The 25,464-nt window shown below is 52.0% G+C and overlaps 2 protein-coding genes across 4 annotated transcripts in view; both read right to left on the bottom strand.

The window, feature by feature from the left end:
• The window catches only part of TSPAN9 (tetraspanin 9), a 209,456-nt gene that overhangs the window by 93,624 nt on the left and 90,368 nt on the right, over positions 1-25,464 (bottom strand). The window contains exon 1 of one of the 3 annotated variants that reach the window (XM_050750182.1): positions 9,267-10,732. The exons of the other annotated variants lie outside the window; for them this stretch is intronic. The gene's annotated coding sequence lies outside the window, so the exon portion shown is untranslated. Of the gene's footprint in view, positions 1-9,266; positions 10,733-25,464 lie in introns of those variants that run through there. 3 annotated transcript variants of the gene reach the window in all.
• The window catches only part of TIGAR (TP53 induced glycolysis regulatory phosphatase), a 1,172,566-nt gene that overhangs the window by 1,127,394 nt on the left and 19,708 nt on the right, over positions 1-25,464 (bottom strand). The window lies entirely within an intron of this gene.

Raw genomic sequence — 25,464 nt, 5'->3', positions numbered from 1 at the left:
TTGGCAGGGGGGCAGCTGGGCAGAGCCAGGGCACAGCAGAGGGCCCAGGACATTTGGGAGGCACCCACACGCTCCACTGGAATGAAGTTTTGCAGAAAAGGAGCCTGAAAGGAGGGTGGGCCAGAGCACAGATGACCCTGGATGCCAGTTTAAAATCTGCACAGGCACGTCCCTATCCCACTCCTCTCAGCAACTCCATCTCCTATACCTTTCTTGGCCTACACTCCCACCAAAATGAACCCACATCAAAATCCCCCTCATCCCCTGGCCTTTGCACTGGATGCTCCCTCCTCCTGAAACCCCTTTTCCCCCACACCCCGAATGGCTAACATCCACACTCCAGTTGGCATCAGGGTGCTGTCACCTCCTCCAGGAAGCCTCCTTGCTATACCAATAACACAGAGTTAATCCTGCCATGATGCCACCTGTTCCCTGACCTTCCCCCACCCTCAAATTGTGAGTTCCTTGAATGCAAGGACTGTGTCCCTCCTCTTTGTCTTCCAAGCATTTGGCATTTGTCTAGCACACCGGTGCTCTGAAGTCACCGCTGAATGCATGAGTAGCAACAGGAAGAACCTTTGTGTACACCTTAAGGTGAAAGCAGCTCTTTAGAAAAATCAGCCTTTGCCTGGAGCAGGGGAAGCTTTGCAAAAAGAGTAAGAACGGCCACTCCTGCAGGACAGTCATCTCCTCTTAGAGACGGTTTACCAGGTAAGAGGGCGCAGCAGAGAATGGGCCCTAGAAGAACGGGGCTGACAGACTGCCTGGACAAAGAGCCAGCCACCTGGGGTCTCAGGCCCTGTTTTCCAGGAAAGTTCCAAAGCAGCCCCTCTTTCATCCTAAGGCCAATCAGCATCCCTGTCAGACCCTCAAAAGGGCCTGGAGTACGAGGCCCTATGCTGGACAGACAGATGTACCTGACATACACGTGTGCACACACTGAGCCCACTGCTCCTGGAAAACGGGAGAAAGAAAGCATTTGTTATAAGTACTTATCAAGGAAGGCAGGTGGCTGCGGGGAGGATGAGATAAGGCAGACCGCCGGGCACAGGGAGGTGTGATGAAGCCTGCGGCTTATTGCCATGCACCAGTGGAAATGTACTGACCCAGCAAATCCAATATTCCTAAACCACTCCATGGAGGGTGCTGACTTGCCAGCTGGGACGGCGCTCTGTAACCTCGCATCCAGCCTGACTGTGCAGCTGGGACCCTTCTGCCGATTTCAGGAGCTGCTGCCTGCTGCCTCCCTCGGCCCGCTCTCCCTCTACGGGGCTGATACTGGAGCCAATGCAGAGAAAGGCAGAGTGTGAGCAGGACTTGGGGATGCTCTAAAGTGAAGAAGATGGAGAAGAACCAGTGCCCCAGATTGCACACTGCAGCCCTCAGGGGAGGGAGCCTGTGCCTGTTCCACTCTCACTGATAGAGTGAGAGGTGTCTGGATGGGTGGCAGGGGCAGACTTGGGCACCCCTAATGGCTGTCATGGCTCGAAGGCCCGAAATGCATGAAGTCACTTGTGGTCTCTGAAACTCCATTGGCCGCTCTGTAAAGTAAGGCAGGAACACTGGCTGTCATCTCACTCTGTCTCTCTTCCCTCCTCCCCGTCAGGCTGGCCCACAGCTATGGGGCTGTCATTCAAGGTGCCTGCCTCTGAAGGGGGCCTCCTAAAGGCAGCCAGCCCATGCAAAGCCTGGAGACATCTCTTCTCATCCCAAGGTACTTGAGGTGAAAATGGTCACAACTCGCGCCCTCAAATCAGCCATCCAGGCTCCCAAACCTCTTACAATCCCAAAAGGTGCTTTCAAAGGCTCTTAGGTTGCTCCAGCCCAGGTCTGTTCCTGTTGTAACACATGACTGGGCTGCCTCCTGTCTGCCAGTCTCCTGACCGGGCTCCCTGCACCCGCTCCCTCCTTAGCCACCCTGCCACATGCTGCCACTAGTACTGGCCCAAGGCAGAGCTTGGCACATGCCATCAGCTCAAAAACTTCCCCAGGGATTTAAACACAAATACTCAAGCTTGTCACCGGGGCCCTTCTACGTGGTACTCTGTCAGCCTTCTTCCCCACGAATCCCAGACCTGTGCCCTCTGCTTCCAGCAGCACCAGCCCCTCGAGGTGCAGCCCACCCCGGTGCCTGCCTGCACTGCCCTCCACCTCCAAAGCCTTCCCCATCCTGCTTGGCCTTGAGGAAACGTTTCAAGGTTCATCTCAAATGCCACATCCTTCATGAAGATCCCCCAAAATGAAGAGAAACTCTTCTTGTTCTAGTCGTCTCTTTTGGACACTGATTTTACTCTGCATTGCATCACAGTTACTTGCATAAATGCTTTTTCTTTGTACAAGACTAAAAGCTGCAAGGGGCAGAGCTCACCCGTGCGCCTCTTGCAGCAACCAGCCCAGCTCCATACATGGTGCACACTTAGGAAACTAAAGGGAAACTGAGTCCCTCCCACAATGCACAGAGCCCCTGAGCCTCGTCCCCACCTTCACCACACACACTTACCTCAGCGCACATGTCGGACACCCTCTAACACTGCCCTCAGCCTGTCTGGGAGGCATTCACCTTGATAGATCACAGTCATGTGTCCTCTCTGGAGGCCCTCTCTGGAGTCACCCACCACATCCAGCCACCTACAGAAACCACTGGGGGGCTCAGATGTCCAGCCTGGAGCTCTGAGAATGTGGCTGGGCTCCGTGAGGTCCAATGTGTCCGGGTGGCTGCATGTCACTCATCCTCCAAGCTCCGGCCCCCAAGAGGCGCTTCCACATCCCAGCCAGGCCAGGCGCCGGGGCACACCTGCTCTTCCCCTCCCCCACACTGCTGCCAGAGGAAATGCCAGCCCGAAGCCACGGCCAGCCGGACACAGCAGGGACACGCCCTAGGCACTGAGGCTGCCCCCTCCCTTCCTCTGCCACCCAGGCCTGGGCCTGACTAGCACCCTGGTGCGGCCCCCATCCCTCCATGCATGCACATTGCCCCTGCCGCTCTGCCTGCTTCCTGCGGAGACGAGCACACAGCAAGCACAGTGGTGCTGCAGGAGCCTGGCAGGGCACAGAGCAGGCCACCCCGGTGCTGTGGAATCCAGGGAGACACCGACAGCTCCCTGAGTGCAGGACACATGTGTTGAATGAATGAATGAATGAATGAATGAATGAATGAATGAATGTGAGCATGCTTCTGTTTCCTCATCGGTATAACGGCGTTAAGTGTGACCATGAGGGACAGATGAGGCGGTGTCTGGGAAACCACTTTATCAAGTGGGAGGCAGTTGTCCTCGGAACCTTTCACCCCCACACACCACAGCCAGCCACCACACTTCACAGAGCTCGATAAAAGCGAGACACCTATGCTGAGGAAGCAGTCCTGCAGAGTTCCCCAGCGCCCATCGGTACACCACCCTCAGTTCGCCACCACAGATGTCCCCAGCGCCCATAGGTACACCACCCTCAGTTTGCCGCCACAGATGTTCCCAGCGCCCATCGGTACACCACCCTCAGTTCGCCACCACAGATGTCCCCAGCGCCCATCAGTACACCACCCTCAGTTTGCCGCCACAGATGTTCCCAGCGCCCATTGGTACACCACCCTCAGTTTGCCGCCACAGATGTTCCCAAGGAGAATTAGCCTTTATGGAGCAAATGCTCCATCTGCATCTGGGCGAAGAGCAATAAAATGAAAGGGTGGAACAGAAGGACCCCTGAGTACTTGTGGGAACTGGGGGCTCAGCCTGGGAGTGCTCCAAGGACCTGCCCAGGGAGAGTCTGGCCCATCAGGAAGGGCTTCTTAGAGAAGGGGTATGTGCTGGGCTTGCATGGCATCCAAACAGAGTGAGGACAGAGAAGAGGGAGGCCTGTGTGCCTGAATGCCACAAGCAAAGGCCTGTTCATTGTGACTCTTGCAGCTTTTTCAAGGGACTCTCATACTAATGATCACATCTGATCCTCACCACACCCCTGCAAGATAGGTAGGGAAGTTGTCCCAGTTTGTAAATGAGGGAACAAAAGGCCAAAAAGAGGAGAGCACTCGTCTAAGCAAGTTAGGAGAGCTGGGACCGGAACCTATGTCTCCTGACTTCCAAAACAGTGATCTTTCCTTGCACTAAGCAGCCTTACCTGGGTCCAGTGCTGGGCCCTGCTTTTATGGACGAAGCTGGCCACTCCTGGACATATGGATACCCATACCACATGCACAAAGGGAGGCAGGGGAAGAAAGGAAGCAGGCTGAGAGGACGCTCATGCATTTAGGATTACCCAGCTAGGAAAAGCAGAGACGCCTCACATCGCAACACCAAAGGACAAGCCCTGTCAATCCTGGAAAACACACCACTGCCCCACCAACCCCAACCTTCATCACCCTCGTCCAGTGTCCTCTGTGCTCTTTCTGACCACACGGCATGAACACAGGTGATCTGCCAAGTGAAAGGGAACAGAAGCCCTCCCCTTTGAAAGCACAGCACAGGTAGAGTAGAAGTAACAAGCCAGTGGCGGGCTGGTAGATGTTCAACAACCAGCTCTCTGGGGGAAAAGCCCCGATTCATAGTGCTTGCCAATGCCATGGTGTAAATACTCCCACCACGGCCAATGTCAAGCTACCAGCAGGCAAATGTTCTAATTACTTTCTAATAGGCTTCAAGAACCAGCACCAGTAGGCTCCAGCAAACCACTGTAAGAAACCCATCTCCCTCCCTCCAAAGGAAACTCCAGGCAGAGAAAAGAAACACAGCACCATCCTGCCCCCTCCTCCCCAGGAGTAAAAGTCTCAGGTCAGAGCTTGGGGAATAGAAATAGAGGCTGGACGAGCCACAGGGAAAGGATGGGGCAGCCCCCTCTCTGGTCTCCGGGGGCCTCCCCAAGAAAAACACAACTGAAATTAGCTCTTATACTACAGGGATCCTGCCTCTTAAGTGAGACCATGCCACTGCTCTGTGCAAAACCCGCTAATGCCTTCTTGTGTCTCTCAAAGAAAAAGTTCTTAGAAAAAGTTGCATGTGGCCGGGCGTGGTGGCTCAAGCCTGTAATCCCAGCACTTTGGGAGGCCAAGACAGGCGGATCACGAGGTCAGGAGATCGAGACCATCCTGGCTAACACGGTGAAACCCCGTCTCTACTAAAAATACAAAAAACTAGCCGGGCGAGGTGGCGGGCGCCTGTAGTCCCAGCTACTCGGGAGGCTGAGGCAGGAAAATGGTGTAAACCCGGGAGGCGGAGCTTGCAGTGAGCTGAGATCCGGTCACTGCACTCCAGCCTGGGCGACAGAGCGAGACTCCATCTCAAAAATAAAAATAAAAAAATAAAAAATAAAAAGTTGTGTGTATACACACACATACACACACACACGAACTCCTGGCCCACTCACTCCACTCCAGCTACATTGTCTTCTGTGCTATTTCTTACATTAGAGCCTTTATATTGGCTGTTCCCTGTGCCTGGAATATTCTTCTCTTAGATCTCAGCATTGCCACTTCTCTCAGCTCCTGTAAACCTCCACTCAAAAGGCATCTTCTCCATGAGGCCTTCCCTGACCACCCCATTGAAGACTCTGCCTCCCCCAGCACACTCCATCTCTCTTCTCCTGCTCTGCTTCACTTACTGCTGTATTCCCAAAGCTACGAACAGAGCTTCACACAAGGCAGGTACAAGTATTTTTGAAAGAATGAATGAATGCCTGGGAAAAGTCTCTCCCAAACCCCTACGTGCCATCTTGGCTTCCCAAGAGCAGGCGGCGGGGGAGTGAGGGAGCCCTGTAGTTAGCGCCTGCCCAGCTGAGACTCAGGATACCTGCCTTCTTGCCCCGGCCCTGACATCTGTGACCTGGCACAGCTGCACCCTCCATCCCAACTTCGCACTTCATTTTCTCTCTTTATTTAGGCTCTAACGGGAACCTACATGACTAACCCTGGGCGGTACCGAGGGCCGGAGCTAAGGCCAAACAGGACACCAAGTCCGAAGGCCCCTGAGCTCTGCAGTGAGAGGCTCCAAGGTCAGGTTCGAGGCATTCTCTTAAAAGGTCTAGGAAAAAGAAGCCCTTTGCTTCCCCTCTGCACCAGCCACACCCCAACTCCAGCTACATCCACTCCCCATTCTCCAGCTACATCCATTCCCCATTCTCCAGCTCTGGGCCTAGAAGAAACCCCCCAAAACACCCTCTACCCCAGTGGTTAAAGCCAGCAGAGCCCCAAGCCCAGGCGGCTGCCCCACCAGGCCTCAGGCGGGCTCCCCACATGCCCAGCGGCCAGCTCACGCTGCTATTTTAAGCTCTGCGGGCCCAGCTGCAGCACGTAGCCACAGCAGGCTGGCAGCCGGGGAGGAGGTAGGGAAGCAAACTCACTAAGGAGTGCTGACCTGAGGCGCTCGGAAAGGGGAAACTGGTCATCCCCTTACCACCACCCCTTCTCTACACAGACTGGAAACTCCCAGGCCCACCCTCAAATCCACCAGCCATGGGGAAAGGGAGTCAGGAGCTGCACTGGGCACGCCCACATTCCATTTCTGAAAGTGACCCCCTGAATTTCCACAGCAAAATGACTCCTAGCCCCACCCTGCCAACCCCTAGAAATTCCAGCAAAGCTATAACAAGCACAGCACCCCTCTTCCAGGTGCTAACATGGGACAGATACCAAAAGCACAGGCCAAAGAAAGGAGTTAACCTGCTACTGTCTGAGACGGCTTATTCACCGAGTCCCCCGACTTCCTCTTCCCTCCCCGTCTCCCCTCGGTGACTGTGCACAGGGCCAGGCACACAGCCACACTCAGTAAATACTTGCTGATTAAATGACTGCTTCTAAATGCATGCTAAAACCAAACATGATGGAAGTGGTCTAGGGATAACGCAGTCTTCACTGCTCTTATCATGAGCCCCGTTATTATCTGCGTTTCTGCTGACCTCATTGGACGCTGAAACAGAATAAAGACTATAGAACCAAGGAACCGATGGAGTTTAGTAACAAAGCAAGGATGGCTCCCTGCTGGCCAGGAAGTCTGCCGTTGCACCACTCCAGTGAGACAGTTACACTGCATTCCCTGTGAACTGTGCCCCCTGAAGTTGTGCAACACAGAGGCCCTGTTCTAACCCCCGCTCTGCCATGGACCTCCAAGCCTCTGAGAGCTGGCTTGAGAAGGAACGCACAGAACAGGAATTCTGGGTGCAAGCTATTCCCATCCCCAACTTTATGCTGCAGAGCATCAGCAAAACCGTGCAGGGCAGGATGGGCCACACATGCCCGGGGCTACCGGCAGCATCCCACGGCTCTAATCGCTCAGCTGAAGCAACACTGGCACCAGGGAAAGAGGAGGGAAATCAGACAGTACTATCATCAGGGAGCTCTGCTACCTTTCCCCTTGCTGCCTGTCTCTCTCAAGACTAAACCAGCTACCTACACCTTAAAGAAATAGATTTGTTACCTGGATTGGGGGGAAGAGGGAAATTCCCTGGACTCTTTCTTTCTTTCTCTCTTTCTCTCTCTTTCTCTTTCTTTCTTTTTTTTCAGTAGGGTCTCACTCTGTCACCCAGGCTGGAATGCAGTGGCACAATCTCAGCTCACTGCAGCCTCCACTTCCTGGGTTCCACTGAGCCTCCCACTTCAGCCTCCCAAGAAGCCGGGACTACAAGTGTGCACCACCACGCCCAGCTAATTTTTGTATTTTTTCTAGAGACAGGATTTCGCCACGTTGCCCAGACTGGTCTCAAACTCCCGAACTCAAGCGATCTGCCCACCTCGGCCCCCCAAAGTGCTGGGATCACAGGTGTGTACCGTGCCTGGCTGGATTTTCTTACTGAAGGAAGAACCCAGAAGCTATGGGCCTTCAGAGATCATTTGGTCTCCTTCTCCCTCCCACTCCCTTCCCTGGCTTCAATCAATCCAGACCCTTCTGGACATTTCTATTATAATTGTAGAAGCAATGACAACAGCCTGCATTTACAGAAAAATGTATGCTGTTCAAAGGGACTTCACATACGTGACCATCACAAAAGCCCTAGCAAGTCACTGCAGCAGACTTCAAAAAGATTCCAAAGGTGAAGTGGCAAACACCGAGGCCAATCACCGAGTAGACTAGAACCCAGGTCTTCATACAGCTAGTCCACTGTTCTTTCCCAAATGCCGAGTTCCCTCTAAGCGTGGGTCCCAGGCCAGTTGCTCCAGAATCCTTGGGTATTTGGTGATGAATGCAAATTCTGAGGCTCACTCTGGCCTAAAAGTATCTGGAGGCAGAATGTCGATAACCTGCCCTGTGAATGCTCTGCGGGGGATTCTAAACTGTGTTAAACCCTGACAGCCCCTGCTTTTTCTGTTGACTGGATCTAACTGACTCGTCCTTTCACTAACCAAGCAGCAGCTAATCTCTAACCACCGCTAGCAACTCTCCCCAAACTACAGCCTCTCTGGGTACAAAACCTCCATTGCTGTCCTTGGGTTTGTCTCCCTGAAGATACATTTGCACCTAATCACCTTACACATTTCTGTCAGGAACTGGAAGTCACGCCAGCTGGGGAGAGAATCCTGGCCAAATTCTCCTCTCCTCACCTTGAGAAGGGACAGATCTCAGATCTGCCTAAATCCCTCTGTTCAGCCCAAGCCCATATTCCAGATGTGCCCAGCACAGAGGGATGCAGTGGGAGAGAACGGAAAAGAAGCAGCAGCATGAAGTCACTCCAGAGTGGCCTTTCTTTATGGCACCCTGGGGCCCCCACCCCTCCAGAAGCTTTCTCTGAACCACTTGGCCACCGCGGGCGCTCCCACTTGCACGTGTCATCAGCAGTGGCGCTAGCTCTGCCTTCGACTGTTCACTTCCAGGTACGCCCTAACCCCAGCAAAGCCGACAGAGCAGATCCCCAGTATTCGGAGCCTCAGTCCCAGAGAGAGCTCCCAAACTGCCTCAGGCATCTGTCTCCCACCATGCAGCCCTGACCCTGTCTCCACCGCTCCGTGTTGCGCTCAGCTCCGGACTGGCTGTTGCAGCCTCAGGGAAGGCTGCGTGGCCTGGCTCGGCTCTCTGCCTGCCTGCCCCAATTCTAGGCTCCAATTAGCCTCCCCTCCCTTGGCATGGAGGCTCCTCAGGCTGATGGCCCAGTTACAGGTCCCTACCTGGTGGTCCCAACACACGACTTCCTCCCACTCTCTCCCACTCACTGCCTCTCGATCACACGGCCTCGCTGACAGCCTGAGGGGCAAGTCTCTCTTTGCAGACAGACCTGTCAGCTGCAAGAGAATGGCGTGCCAGTTGTATTCCTGCTGAGTCCCCTTTAGCATCTCCCACACCCTAGTCACATACCAGTTGCTCAATAGCACTGCTGAATGAATGAATGGGCAGATGAATGAATGACGAACTGCAGCCTGGCCAACTTTTCTGGTGGTATCTAGTGCAAAAAAAGAAAAAAAAAAAGGGTAGGAAGAGGGAAGAAAGTCATAGGAAGAGAAACAGAAAAGAGCTCACTCACATAAGGCCAAGAACAAGGTCATCAGCTCAGAGGAGGCCGTGGGCCTCAGGCAGCCTTGGGTGGGCACAGCAACAGCCTTCCTACCTTCCAAACCCTGAAGCCCCCCACCCTCCATCAGTAACCGGACTTAGTAAATTAGCAGTTTCTTCATTCCGTCAAGCAGAGCATCCCCCAAGCAGAAAGCCAGTCTGATCTGGATGAATTAATTGAGTAATTAACTTCCCTGATCTGCTCCCTCCCAGCCCACCTTTCAGAAAGGGATGGCAGCGCCCCACAGGAGGGCTGACTGGGAGCTGGGGGTTCGGAGGGCTACAGCCTTCTCCACCAGCCCCAAGTTGCCAAAAATTCCTGTCTACTCTACATCACACACAGACCCTCCAAAGACCTCAAAGCCCCCTGCAAGGCACACAGGCCTCCAACACACAAACACAAGTGCACAACACATGTGCACATGCATGTCCACACACTGACTACAGGAACACCACTCAGTCAGCTTGGATTCTGGCTGTGGTTCCAGTTTTGAGCTCAGGCACCCATGGGACACTGCAGGCGGCCTGTCAGATACAGCAAAGGAGCAGGGAGAAGCAGGTAAAATGAATCTGGAGAAAAGACTGAAGCGAATCACAGAAAGTAAGAGGCAGTACAGGGCAGAGGGAAGGGCACAGGGCTGGGGTCAGAAGGCCCAGGTGTGAGTCCCAGTTCTGTCTCCTAGGGACAATGTGACTTTAGCCATGTCACTTAACCCATAAGCTTCAGTTTCCCCATCTACAAAATGGGCATTAAACCCTACCTCCCTTCTGGGCTGTCCGAGGATGAAATGGGCTCACTAGGTGTTACTGATGTCCAGTCTCCTCCCCTCTGCTCAGGCCAGAGGTTACCAGGCAGCTTTGCTGTCATTTCTCAGCTCTCACTACCATGGGCACTGCCTCAGGATTCTGGGCCCCACCTGCCTACCTCCACTTTCTGCCTTAGAGATGTGGATGAGGTGGTAGGGAGACATGGGCCAAATCAGACCTATCTTATTCAAATCTCAGCTCTGCCCCATGACAAGGCACTTTCCTTCTCTGCATCTCAGTTTCCTCGTCTGAATTATGGATACAATAAATGTCCAGCCATACCCAGTTGATGATCTATGTCCAAGGCCTGATTCCGTGCCTGGTACACACCACCTTTCATATATAGTAGATAATATTTCTTTTAATTATCATGGCCCTCATGATTCTGGCTAATGGAATTAGTCTTCCCCTCTAGAGTAGTAAAGCAGAGGCCTAATTCCTCTCCCAGGTGCCAGGCTCTCAAACATAAGATGGTGCCACGTGCCCCGAGTCTTCTCTTCCCCAAGCAAACATCCCCCCTACCCATCTTTCCACTGTGACTCATGCTGAAGCCCCCTGCCCAGCCTCCTCCTTGCCTCTCCTGGTCTCCCAGTGCCCTCCCTAAAATGCAGGGCCCTGAACTCCTACATCTGAGCCATGCAGTACCTCTAGCCCCATCGAAGCGCCTGGCACACAGCAGGTGCACAGAAAAATAGAATAAGTTAGTGGATTCATAAGTCAGGACTCTGTTTATCATTTTAGTATGAAAAATAATCTTGTTAACCTAAGATCCTAAGACCTCTGTCTCAAGATCAAATTTATTTTAGAAAGGTGATGTTAAGGTGATGCAGACCTTGTTAAAAAGGGCCCATCCGAGCTTCCTGGGTGACAGGCACTTACTCTGGAAACATCGACGAAAACAAAGAAGGTGAAAATCCAATTTCAAGAAATAAAGCGTCTGAGTTATAACAGATACTCAACTGTGACCCACATAAATTAACCTGTTAATTGTTTCCATTTGCTTTCATCTGTAGCAACCCCTTGCTTTTCAAACTGCAGCTTGTGACCCATTATTGGGTTATAAAATCGGCTGAGTGGGTCAGAAGACTTTCTTTTTTTTTTTCTTTTAGAGACAGCATCTCGCTCTGCTGCCTGGGCTGGAGTGCAGTGGTACGATCATAGCTGACTACATCCTTGAACTCCCAGGTTCAAGTGATCCTCCCGAGTAGCTAGAAATACAGGTATGGGCCACCAGCTTGGCTGATTTTATTTTTTTGTAGAGATGGGGTCTCACTATGTTACTCAAGTAACCTTCCCCCCTCGGCCTCACGAAGTGCTGGGCTTACAAGCGTGAGCCACCGTGCCGAGCCAAGAGTATTTTTAAAAAATAAAACAGAAAACACCAGAATGTATCTCACATGGTAAAGATAAGAATTATTTCATGAAACATTTTCTCAGGTGTAGCTGTGTGTGCCCTGAATTACAACGTTTGGAGAAACAATGCCCTGGGTCTTGAATGGTGACATGATTGGCCCACAAGTCTTGGAACACGGGTTGACTGCTCATGAGAATGCACACTTTCTAGGCATGAAACTCAGAGCTGCTTACTTTCTGCAAGGATCTGCACCTGGCCAGGAAGCTTCGCCAGCTGCAGGAAATACACTGGGATTCACTCTCAAGATGGAGATGTGCCAAAAAGTTACGTGCACCGTGAGAAGAGACAGCGCCGTGCATTTCCTGTCACTGGAAATGTGTTCCTGAGTCCGTCAATCTGACCATTATCTGTCAGATAGAAATCTGGCTGAGAAGCTGGATTTCAGATGCTCACCTGCAAAATGGGGAGAACAGTGCCCCCAAATCTGGAATGGACAATATGTAATATGGACTCTTTATTCGTGGATTCATCACTTGATTGCTGAAACAAATCAACACTGGTTTAAAAACATGCATGAAGCTAGCTCAGAACAGAACTATACCTTCCTAACCTATTAAATTAGAGAAAACCAATTCTAAAGCAAGCCAATATTTTACCCGTTACAAATTCTACTCAGCTGTCTGCCTCATGTGTCTACAGGAGACACCACCTCCTGCTGGTTCTCCAAAACAGAAGGAAAACATCACGCCCTCACACATCTGAAAGCTCCGTGCAGGGGGGACAATGGCTTCATCTCTTGTTTCACTTAGGGCAGAATGAGAGGAATGGGCTTAAAATGCAACAGGAAGCCTGCAGAAGACAGAGCTGTTAAAGACGGGAACAGGTGACTGAAGCAGGTGCTAGCTGCCATCCTGGGCCGGTTGAACCCCACCCCACCTGGAGTCAGAGCGGGGTGAGTGTCGGGGTGTGTAATGCACCCAGCACGGTCCCTTCCTTCCTAGATGACTTTGGGAGGTGCCTTCCTGTCTGCGGCATCCATGGTTCCAGGATGAGGCAGGATGATGCGTGTGGGGTTGCCACAAACAATGGGCCCTCTGGGCCGGGCCCCGCAGCCTATTTCCAGCTCCTGATAGTTCCTGTCTAATGCCAACATCGACAGAGGAATCCAGGGCATCCTGGGCCCAGCATTGTTCAAATCACACATTCCTCTTCAGAAAAAGCTACAGAATAACTCTCATTCCTCCACCCTCCCAGGAGAAACCACATCAGAGAATGAGCAACCAGATTCCCCACGTGTGATGGGGACCAAGGGGGATGGACGGGAGCCACAGGGTGTCTCCACCATTGTCCATCACATCCCCCACAGCAGATGCAAAGAATGCCCAGAAAGCTCGCCTGCCTGTCCCACAGCTAAGGCCACCCTCAAACCACACAGCCAAGGGCAAGTGGGTGCGACAAGAGGCCCCCCTGTACCCCACCCAGACACACCACATTCTAAGTGTTAATGTTTCTATACCACCCATCTCGTTGACATTTTGTGAAAACTGCAACTAAACTCTCAGGAAAGGGAAGAAGAGATGTTTATGGAGAGCCTACTAAGCATCAGGCACCGGGTTAAGCATGAGCATCAGAAACCCCTTCATCTGGCCAGGCGCAGTGGCTCACGCCTATCATTCCAACACTTTGGGTGGCCAAGGCGGGCGGATCACCTTAGGTCAAGACACGGCCCAGACACAGCCGACAGGACCTCACACCCGTGGCAGACAAGGACACTGGCCGTCACCCACCTGTCCTTCTTGAGTAAGTGGGCTCTGGCTGAATCATTCTGTGATTAGGAATTTTACTTCTCTGTTTCCTAGTTGTAAACTTGGGAACATTACAAATCATGGAAATCCAAATTAAAACAACCAAGCCATCGCTGTTTACCTATCGGGTTAAGGCCGGGGGCAGTGGCTTACTCCTGTAATCCCAGTACTTCGGAAGGCGGAGGCAGGCAGATCACTTGAGGTCCGAAGTTCAAGGACAGCTTGGCCAACATGGCAAAACCCCATCTCTACTAAAAATACAAAAACTAGCTGGGCATGGTGGCAGGCGCCTGTAATCCCAGCTACTCGGGAGGCTGAGGTAGGAGAATCCCTTGAAACTGTGAGGCGGAGACTGCAGTGAGCCAAGATTGAGCCACTGTGCTCCAGCCTGGGCAACAGAGTGAGACTCCATCTGAAAAAAAATTTTTTTGGCCGAGTGTGGTGGCTCAAGCCTGTAATCCCAGCACTTTGGGAGGCCAAGGCGGGCAGATCATGAGGTCAGGAGATCCAGACCATCCTGGCTAATACAGTGAAACCCTGTCTCTACTAAAAATACAAACAATTATCTGGGCGTGGTGGCGGGCGCCTGTTGTCCCAGCTACTTGGGAGGCTGAGGCAGGAGGATGGTGTGAACCCGGGAGGTGGAGCTTGCAGTGAGCCAAGATCACACCACCGCACCCCAGCCTGGGCAACAGAGTGAGACTCTGTCTCAAAAAAGATTTTTAAGTGACAAAATACCTAAATGCTTAAAATTTTTTTTTTAATTTAAACAAGGCTACTCAATGCTGGCAAGAGTGTGTCGCATCTCCTGGGGGTCCCACCACCTCCCCACTCCCCCGGCCACCTCTCGCACACGGACTCCTAACTGGCCTCCCAGCCACTCCTCATCTTGCCCTGCTGTCCATGGTACTCTTCCCGCAAATGCCGGGCGACTTCCTAACACTCAGCTCTGTGCATTTCACTCGCAGCTGACACACTTCAATGCCCCCATTTTCATGGAATATTTAAAGGGGGGCTCTGGTGGGTAATAAAGAAAAGACTGGGCAACTCAGGAGGGCCTGAAAGGTGCACAATTCTCAGCCAAGTATGGAGGGAGATGATGTAAAGATGGGAGAGCTGCTTTCATGTCTTCTTGGGATTTTCCCTAACGTCGGACCTTCTTCACTGTGACAAGGGCCCAGAATAGAGTCCGAGCCACCAAAGGAAAAGTAAGGAAGTCTTAGCAGCAGCAAAGTTCTTAAACTATTTAGTCTTCTTTCAGCTAACTTTTAAATTGTGATGGGACCAAGAGACAAAAATATCTTAATCAACAGATGTGGATGGAATGTCCTTCATTACCACAGGAGGCTAACAGAAGGCAGCAGGCAGCACACGGACGTGACAATCCCCAGCCCACACTTAGCCACGAGGTACCTGGTATATGCCAGCTGCTTGCACACAGCTGTGTGGTTCCTCATGCCTTCGCACATTCTGTTCCCTGTACAGAATGCATGCCCTTCTCTTGGACACTCAGTTTTCTCCATGAAGCCTCTTCCTTCCCCAGCCCAGGCAGAATTGGACCTTCTCTTCTCCAATCGCTGGGCTCCCCCCATTCAGACTCTCACTCTGCACACTGCTCCGTAGGGCTCGACGCTGAGACAAGAGGAGAAGGGGCACTGGGACAACTGTTCATCTTTCAATCCCAGAACCTAGCACCGTCCCTGGCTCACAGCAGGAGACAAATGGATGAACAAGCCAGGGAACAGAAGCACGTGAGAACCACTTCAGGTAGGGAGCACCCACAGAGGTGAGGGCTGGGACGAATCTCATACCTGTGGCTCCTCAGACCGTCTGAGAGCTTGGATGGGCAGTGCTTGTTCTGGGAAGGAGAAAGGCATACAGGCAGGGCTGAGCAGTGCCCTGGGAGCCAACGTGGGTCTATTTAATATGCAGCATGCAGATTCCCAGAAATCAATGCTCATTTTTAAAACTCTGCTGCCCAGAGCCACCTCCCTGTTTGATTCCAGGGTTGGTGTTAAGTATCTTTCTATTTACAACGCAACTTGACTGCAGTGGTGCAGTGCCGGTCCCACACCCAGCCACGGAGGCGGGGCAGGGTAGCACAGGAGGAGAAACTGAGGCCTGGAAACAAGACACCAGAAAGGCCAGGTAGTTACTGCAACAGCGAGAGAAATCTGGCTAGATGCACTAGGCCCTCTGTGACCCGGGGGCCTGCTCCCTTAGAGGCCTCCAGACCAGCTGGGAAGTGCGACTCTTGCTCTGGGCTCCCGTGAACACAGCAAGACAGGCTGGGTCTTTCAAAGTCATTCTACAAAGTGCCAAAGGAAATGAACCCAGAGAGATGGGAAGCATGAGGTGCCTGGCTTTCCCTGGCCGTGCTGCTGACTTTCCCGTTGTCCGCCACTCTCCATCTCTCACCTCCTGCAAGGCAGCCCACGCCACTGCAGCTCCCAGGGGCTGTCACAACTTGGCAGGCCCCCACTGGGCGCTGACCTCCAGATCCTTCTCTGCCTCTCCGTCTCACACCCACCTCCAGGAGCCCAGACACCCCGATGTCCTTGAGGTCAAGGCTGAGGAAGACTGACCGCTCTGGTGCCACTTCCCCCTCCCAGTTCTGGTTTCAGGCTTAGCGCACTCCTGCTCGCCAGGTCTCACCCCAGGTGAGATGCTGCCCCTGCTCCTAGGTCCTGCAGGACAGCAGATCCATCCCAAATGATGCCCCCAGCCTCACCCAGCAGAGGTCATGTTCACAGCGCTCAGAGGGGTGTCCGCAACACTTCATATCACACAAGGCGCAGAGCTGGGGGCAAAAGCCTCACCAGTTCTCCTGGCCACCTCCTCAGAAAATAAGGAAGGAAAGAAGACAGGCAGGGCATGGGGCTTAAGGTCCAGGCGGCCGCCTCACACTACCACATCAGGAGCTCCTCAGGTCTTGGTCATGTCGATTAAAACCACAGCTGAAGGCCGTGTGCTGAGCCTGTTAGGAGAAGAAGCCCCTGGCCCGGAGCACAGCAGAGCACACAGGCCCCTGGAAATGAACACACAAACCTCTCTTCATTTTCCAACAGACGGAATCACAGCCTGTTAGAATAAGTGGAAGGAAATCTAGAAATCATCAGGTGTAAGCACTCCTTAGAAATGAGGGAAATGGCCAGATGCAGTGGCTCATGCCTGTAACCCCAGCACTTTGGAAGGCTGAGGTGGGAGGATCCCTTGAGGCCAGGAGTTTGAGACCAGCCTGGGCAACACAGTGAGACTCTGTCTGTACAAAAAATTAAAAACTAGCCAGGTATGGTGGCATGTACCTGTAGCCCCAGGTACTCAGGAGGCTGAGGCGGGAGGATCGCTTGAGCTCGGCAGTTCCAGGCAGAAGTGATCGAGCCACTGCACTCCAGCTTGGGCAACAGAGTAAGATCCTGTCTCAGAAACAAACAAATGAGGAGAACGAAGTTTTGGGGAATAAATGAATTTATTCAGGATCATCTAGCAAGGTCAGAACACAACAAAAACAAATATCCCAACTTCTTGCCTTCCTGGTCCACATCCTTTCCACCACGCTGTAGTCATTCAACAAACATTTATCAGGCAGAGATCTCCTGGGCACTTCACTTGGTATATGGGCTCAGCTTGAGACACAACTGGTTTCTGTTTCCAAGCAGCTTATAATTTAAGGAGGAGGGAGGGAGTGAGGGAGGAAGACAGAAAGGAGGGAGAGAGATCTTTAAACAAATGACAGCGCCAGGCACAGTGGCTCACACCTGTCATCCCCCAGCGACTTGGGAGGCCGAGGGAGGAAGATGACTTGAGACCAGGAGGTCAAGACCAGGGGCCATATAGCAAGACCCCCATCTCTACAAAAACTTAAAAATTAGCCAGGCATGGTAGTATCCACCTGTAGTTCTGGGTACTTGGAGGCTGAGGTGGGAGGATCCCTTGAGCCCTGGAGGTCAAGGCTACAGTGAGCCAAGATCATGTAACGGCACTCCAGCCTGGCCCTCATCTCTAAACATAAAAAATAAACAAACACAAACTTTTTCAACAGCACAAGCACGTGGTAAGTGCTAGAATGCCAGTATGGGCATAGATGAGGAGGTGTCTGCTTCACAGATGAGGAGTGAGGAAATTGCCACACTCCCAGAGATTCATCGCAAACAAGGACGATCCACATCTTTCCACACCCTACCTACGAGTGCAGAACCACCATCTGGTCACAGCCCCTTCTTCGGGCCTGTAGGACACACCTTTCAAAGGCCCAGAACATTTCTGGGATTGAATTTTAATCATCTGTCAATAGCAGTTGATTAAAGGGCGAGAGCCAGTACGGACACAGATGAGGAGGTGTCCCGTGGGAGTACCTGCGCTGCGCCCGACGGGTGAGTACAGTCTGCCTGGCAGAGGCAAGAGAAAGGGCGTTGCAGGGAGAACAAATAGCACGGGCGAGACCCAGCAGACGGCAGGGACGTAGCAGAACCAAGAAAGCACAAGAAGAGTCTAGTGGGTGGTCATCCAGCTCGTGAGGGCCACGGGCAGGGCTGCAGCCACATAGACTCTGAGCTTTCCTCGGGAAGACAGGGAACCGCTGAACTCACCCACTCGGGCACAGCGAGCACCCTCCGCACACCAGGCACAGTCCACCAGGCACAGCCGACCAGGTCAGTGGGCACAGCCACGTTGCAGGACAGCAAAGGACAGCTTGGAGGAGACTTGTCAGGAAGCTATGGCCATTTTCAGGTAAGATGCCTTGAGCACCTGAACTGGGAAAGTGGCATCCAGAGACAGTGCAGAGGCACAGTCAGGAGAACCCGGGCGTGGGGTGAGAGAAATCGCTGAGAGTGCTTCAAGCTCAGGGTGGGAGGGCCCAGCAGTGGTAACACCCTGCGCTGGGACCAGCCTCTCTGTTTAATAGACTCGCCTGCCGCGTGCGGTTAGTTACCTTTCCGTACCTCCGTGTTGGAGAAGCTTGGTATTCTCTGCAGGCTCAATCAACACCTACAGGTTGATGCTGATTACAAAGCCAGCATGCCTCCAAAGCTGAAGAAAGCCTTGCTAAGTGACAGTGCTGATGGATCTAGTACAAGACCGGGTCAACGAAGTGGCCCATCGCACCGCCCGCCCCATCGCCCATCTCAGGCCTCACTTGTACCAGGAGTGGCTCTTGGCCAGGAGAGGGCCTCGGGAGCCCTGCTGGCAGAGGCCACAGAACGTCGGTGAAGACGCCCCAGACCAGACCCCCGCGGCCGTGATTCTGTGCGTTAGGGTGGGACTCAGCAAGCAGCTTTTTTTTTTTTTTTTTTTTTTTTTTTTTTGAGACGGAGTCTCGCTCTGTCGCCCAGGCTGGAGTGCAGTGGCCGGATCTCAGCTCACTGCAAGCTCCGCCTCCCGGGTTCCCGCCATTCTCCTGCCTCAGCCTCCCGAGTAGCCGGGACTACAGGCGCCCGCCACCGCGCCCGGCTAGTTTTTTGTATTTTTTAGTAGAGACGGGGTTTCACCGTGTTAGCCAGGATGGTCTCGATCTCCTGACCTCGTGATCCGCCCGTCTCGGCCTCCCAAAGTGCAGGGATTACAGTTCCCCTGGTGAGTGACGCGAGCACTCGCTCGCACCAGACTAAGAACCACCAGTTATTAATCCCTCTCATTTTAGAGATAAAGAATCAGGTCTGCAAAGCTAAGCACTCGTCCACAACTGAAAACGGCATGACCCTGGCCATCCTGGCCCCCCAGGGCTGCCTCCAGAGCTGGGCGGGTAGGCAGAGGGTCGTCTGCACCAGGACCAATGTGCATCCCTCGCTTCCCAGCAATGCGCCCAGAGCTGAAGCTGGGGTAGGGGTGGGGCGGGGGCAGGGTGACGGATGGATCCTGCTTTGCTGGCTGCTACCAGAGGGCCAGGGAGGAAGAGGAGAAATGAAAAGCCTGGGAGATATTTTCCCTGTGATTTGTGCCACTGGAGATGCCCTGTAGCAATATTTATCCTGCGGCTCTGTCCCACTTTCGTTTATTATCCAGCTTAGCCTGAATTATCACAACCAGGACAGGACCCATAAACCAGATACCTGACACCATGGGGACCGTGAAGCGTATTTTAAAATCTCAAGGAGCAGTTTCCACCCTCCATGGAAATGTAAAGAAATAGGTGCACCCTTCATCCCCTGAGGACCGCGGCCACTCTGGATGCAGACACAGGGAGAACGTGACACACAGGAGAAACTGCCACACTCCCAGAGATTCACTGCAAACAAGGACCACACCCTACCTAAGAGTGCAGAACCACCATCTGGCCACAGCCCCTCCTTCGGGCCTGTAGGACACACCTTTCAAAGGCCCAGAACATTTCTGGGATTGAATTTTAATGATCTGTCAACAGCAGTTCATTAACAAATTTGGCAGTAAATGAATGAATGCTGAATTTACTGGGCATTTTCTATTATGTACTAGGTCTGTGCTGGGAAAAGGGGGTTAGAAGTACAAGGAGTGGCTCTTGGCCAGGAGAGGGTCTCGGGAGCCCCGCTGGCAATTATCTTATCTATCAGATCTATTTACAGGGACACACAGGGGTGGGTAACTAACAATACAGGAAGGACAGGTGGGTCTGATGGGTGAGAGAGGGGACAGCAGGGACTATCAGGACATCCAGGGTCAAGGGATCCTCAAGGTTGGGGCTGGCATTATGGAAAACATGAGAAGAGAGTGGGCAGTAATTTGCAGACTGATAGCAAACAGTTTCTGTGGATTATGGATTAGTTACGTGATCTAGTTACTGGGTTTATGGCAGCGCACAAAACCAGGAGGAAAAACAAACAGGCCCTCCTATGGCTTGCATTCTGATTTGAGGACATGAGGGTGACAATAAAGACAATGTAGAAAAATAAAGAGGGATAAGGAAGACAGGACTGGGCGGGGGCAGCTGCTTTGAACAGAAAGGTCAGGAAGTCTCAGCACACATTAGGACAGGGCAGCAACAGGGAGATGTGCTGGGAAACTGTTCCCACAATCCAAGCACGAGGTCACAAATGGTGGCTGGATCAGGGCTATAGCCACAGAAGCAGCAAGAGGAGGAAAAATCTTGGTTGATCTACAGAGGAACACCAGAGTGGGGAGACCAGGTGTGTGCTTTTCAGTACCTTAGGACGTCTATTAGTCATCCAAGTGGAGATGCAGATGCTATGCTTTTATGAGTCAAAGAACTTTAGAAACAGAAGGAGCTTTAGACACAGCATCAACCCAGGAGTCCTTACCCAGCAGACAATGAGGTGATGGTGGACCTCGAAGCCTTGGCCAGCAGCCCCACAGGTGCCACAGCTGTGCAGGTCCTTCTGCTCTACATCCAGCCATCCTCCCCAACACTCCTGCGGTGTGGTTCAGCTGGGTAGGCCAGCTCATTCTACAGATAAGGTGCTGCAGCCATCTCATTCTACAGATAAGGTGCTCTGTGGTCAGGAGAAGCCACACGCATGACCATGGCTATCTGCTCCCCCATCATGACTCCCACACACAGAACTGACTCAGTGATCTCTTCTCTACGCCACGCACATCCACCAGATCAGATTTTGTTTCCAACAATGTAATTCTGATGACAAGGAGGAAGAGAAAAACAAAATCTCTGCTTCTAAAAGTGTTGTAATTGTAAGATTTGCCTTTGGAGTCTGAGTTTCTTCCCACAGATGTACATTACATGCGGAATCCTACGGTACATGCTATCTGGAGCAAGCTGGCCGTAGATTGCTGTGTCCAACGCAGGAGTTTGGGTTGTAGGTATAAAACTGGAGGAACTGCAAAGTCTATCTCCATGGAAAAGGAAGGAAAATACTGAGCCCTGGCAGGGATCAGTGCAGAATATTCCCTGCAAACACCATAAACGAGATGGATGGGAGAGAAATTCAGATGTCAGTGACATTTATTGAGCACCCTCTATATCCAGGCTGTCTGCCTCACTCAGTCCTCACAGCGACCCAGTGAGACAGGTATTATTATTCCCAGATGAAGGACGTGGAACAGGGAGAGGTAAAGGGACCTGCTCAAGGTCACGGCAGCCAGAAAGTAGCAGAGATGAGATTCAGGATGCCCCCACCCCTCCCCCAAGACATTCTGACTCCTCCTCAATCAGGGCTCTTTCTGACCCCACGCTACCTGGCAAAAACGAGGAGAGAAGGGGCCCCACGCTTGGGTTCAAGCGGATCGCTTGAGTCCCACTCAGGGAGCTGTACACACCTCTAAGCTTCTCTGCACCCTCCACCTCCCCCCGGCTCCAGGAAGCCACCCTGCCCACCCTGACACCTGATAACGATCTTCTTCCTGTCTTCAAATGTCATTCAAAACTGCCTCCTTGATAAGTCTTCCAAATTCATTTGCATGGTTCCCACTCCTCCAACAAGCTCACAGGCATGGAAGCCCAGATGCCCAGGCTGGACCCTCGACACTGGGATCTAGGCCTTTTCTAGCTGCGATTCCCACATCTGGACCGATGCCTATGGTGCTGAGGGTTCACAGGGTTTGTTATTAATCATGGATCACATTACTTTTATCAGCATTTTTCACTTTTCCCAGGTTGCCATACTGTTAACTCACATGGTCCTTATGGCCACTCTGGGCAGTAGGGAGGGCAGGTACACGTGTCACCCATTTGACAGGTGGAGAAGCTGAGATCTGGGGGATAAAGGACTTTTCCCAGGACACCAAACTAATATCCAAACCAGAACTAGAAATCAGAGCTTCTTTCTAAGTCAAAGGTCTTTCACCAGATCACACGAACTCCCTCTCTCTGCCCTGACTTCTAAAGCAGGGACTCCTTCCACTCCTCTCTCAGAGAATGCCAAAGCCAATCAGACCTCCCCCCAGCCCTGAGGTCAACCTGCCCACACGCACCCGAAACAGAGGTGCCTTCTGCAGACTAAGGAGGAAGACAGAGCATTGAAGGTGGGCCGTGCAGTGCGGGCCTCCGGCCCTCTCCCACGCTCCACGTGCAGAAGCTGGAATGGGCCCTGAGAACTCACGGGCGGGTGAAAATGGAGCCAGTTTTCTCTCTGGCTGCTCCATAGTGTCATCCTGGCAGACTGTTGCCAGGGGGTCTGGAATGAGGCGAGAAATGATGAAAAGATAAGCGCACACACACTTCATGTTCCCAGCTCCATTTAATGCCACATGAGATCACCACCTTGTATTTCCCTGCTACCTTCCTCGTGAGTCACGTCCAAACCTGAGCTCATCCATCTGCACGCCCACACTGGCCGGGAGGGAGGCGGGGCCCTCGAGGCAGTGCATCTGATTCATTCATTTACTCAACGAGTACTTTATGGGGGAGACACAGAAAAGGGAGGGGGCGGAGAGCGGCCTCGGCTTTCCAGAGACACAGGGCCTGGTCTGGGAAGAAAATTAAGATTTATCAAATCCTCTCCATCCGGAGCTCAATTCTTTCCCAATGCCTATAACTGCTCTTGAAACATCCATTGGTAAAGAGATTGGATGCAGCACTTCACAAGCACGTGACAGTGATTCGCAGATAGAAATGGAGGGAATGGGTAGAGATGGGGGCAAAGAGAAAGTAAGTCGGCTCCCCACTGCCCCCCAGCTGTGGCACCTCCCAGCTTGTGACACTCTCTTCTTACCCCTTGTAGCCTCTTCTTAGACCCTGTCCTGAATTCATTCTGTCCTGTGTGCTTGACGCTGAGCAGCTGCAGACAGGCCCAGGTCTTGTTCACCCAGCACCCCTGCAGCACCCGTAACATACTGGGAACGCACAGATTTTGGCTCCACTCTCGGTCTTGAATTGAAGGAGGCAAAAAGACGAGGGCTAGAGGGGAGATTTTTATGAAGACCTTAGCAACTAAAAAGGTTTGAAGCATCTGGAAAGAGCTGGCACAGCGTAGAGGGATGAAGGTTTTTCCCATGATAGAGAAAAGAGCGAACGATTCTCTGTCAAGGATGACTGGTGCTGCTCCTGCCTTGCAGGGCACTGAGCTGAACGGTGGTGTGGTCTCCCCCGGCCTGGGCTTCTGTGGCATGGAATGAGTGACATGGGGGGATACCTCCTGCTGTTGCTCATTCGCTGGACCCCAGGACATGCTTTCATCCACAAAGACCTGCCACCCAGACTGACCCCAATCCTCCCAGGAGGACAGGCCCATGACCTGACCCTGCAGAATAAGACCCAGAGCTCCCAAAGGAGCCAGTGGGATGGGCCCAGGAGGGTGGTCCATGCAAACAGGGACATCGCCCCAGATGGGAACTCTGCAGGTATGGAGTAAGGCCCCCCACCCCCGGCCAGAGTGATGCCAGCCAAAGTCCCTGGAGGAAAGTCAGTCAGCCCTGGCCCCTGCACACCAGGTCAGCAGCCACATCTGGCCCCCAGTAGCTCCTAGTCCCTGCCATCCCGATCCCAAGCAGGAGGCCACGCTCACAGCACTTAGGCAGCAGTTGCCTGGACTTGGAGCCACATTTGTGAGGGCTGTGCAAACCCCAAATCCAGCTCATCATGGGCTAATGACTCCACATCCATCCCAGCCCATCACCATCATCCCTTCTGGCTGAACCTTGGGCTGACCTCCCACTAGTTTTATGAGCACCTACACACCAAGCACCATCCTAACCATGAAGGGGAGAGATGTGCAAAAGTACACAAGAGATAAGCCCAATCTCCAGGGCTTACAGTTTTTTTCTATTCTAAGCTGATCAACACTGCACTCAAGTTATATGTTTATCTATCATCCCTAAAATGTGTCTCAGTCTCTCTGTGGCCTCATTGGCTGGCACAGAGTAGCTAACTTAACGGAAGAGCTAAAAACCTTCATCTATGTACAAAATCCCATTCCTACTGCTCATCTTCACTGGTCATCGGTGAAATCAACAGTCACAGTGTGATATCTCATTAGTGAGAGATCATCAATGAACTACCGCCACTTGCAGCTACGTGGATGAATCTCATTTTTAATGTTGCGAAATAGAAGCCAGACAAAAGAACACAAGCTGTATGATCCCATTTATGTAAAGTTCAAAACCTCATCTATGGGCCGGGCACGGTGGCTCACACCTATAATTCCAGCACTTTGGGAGGCCGAGGTGGGTGGATCTCCTGAGGTCAGGAGTTCCAGACCAGCCTGGCCAACAAGGTGAAACCCCGTCGCTACTAAAAATACAAAAATTAGCCAGGCTTGCTGGTGGGAGCCTGTAATCCCAGCTACTCAGGAGGCTGAGGCAGGAGAATCATTTGAACCCGGGAGGTGGAGGTTGCAGTGAGCCAAGATTGTGCCATTACACTCCAGCCTGGATGACAGAGTGAGACTCCATCTCAAAAAGAAAAAAACAACTAACACTAATATATGCTGTTAGAGATCAGGTTGGTGGCTACCCTTGAGCAGGAGCAATGTCTCGAAAGGCGAATGGGGGTGACGTCCAAGGTGTTAGGAATGTCCTGTTTCTCAGTCTGGATGCTGGTCCCACAGATGTGTTCACTTTTATATAAAAATTCATCGAACACTGCATTTTTGCATACGTATGTTACACTTCAACAGAAGGTTAGAACATTTTCCATTTCTGCCCATTTATTCATCCCCGCAGCCCTTTCATATATAAAAGGAGAAAGCTGTTCATGTAAAATAAATCACTGATCATCTATATGTATAATACTAGTCTTTTTTCATCTCTAAAATGACGAATATGAGATAATCTCTAAGGAACCTTCCAGCTTTAGAAAGTATGATGCTTTGATCCTATTCTTAGTAAAACCTCATTAATCAGTAATAACAAATCCTTTCCAAATTAGTGAAAAGTGCAAAATATGGAACGTTTGTTTAAAGAAAGGCAGCATTACTGCTTGCAAGAACTACGCACATTACAAAATAAAATATAAATGTCTATTAAATTGAAGTTAATGAAAAATAATACAATATACATTAGGCTTACACTACTTAATACTGCTTGAATATTGTTAGAATTCTGTGTCTCTCCCATGTTAGGTCCTCATTTCCACCATTTTCATCAAGAGGAGTCATGAATGCCAAACTATTATATCTACTGTATCATTAGTGACCAAATGAGAGCGTTTTGA

This window comes from Macaca thibetana, chromosome 11 (genome assembly GCF_024542745.1).
Source record: "Macaca thibetana thibetana isolate TM-01 chromosome 11, ASM2454274v1, whole genome shotgun sequence".
In the NCBI taxonomy this organism is placed as follows: domain Eukaryota; kingdom Metazoa; phylum Chordata; class Mammalia; order Primates; family Cercopithecidae; genus Macaca; species Macaca thibetana.
This window is presented reverse-complemented; position numbering and strand designations above follow the sequence as displayed.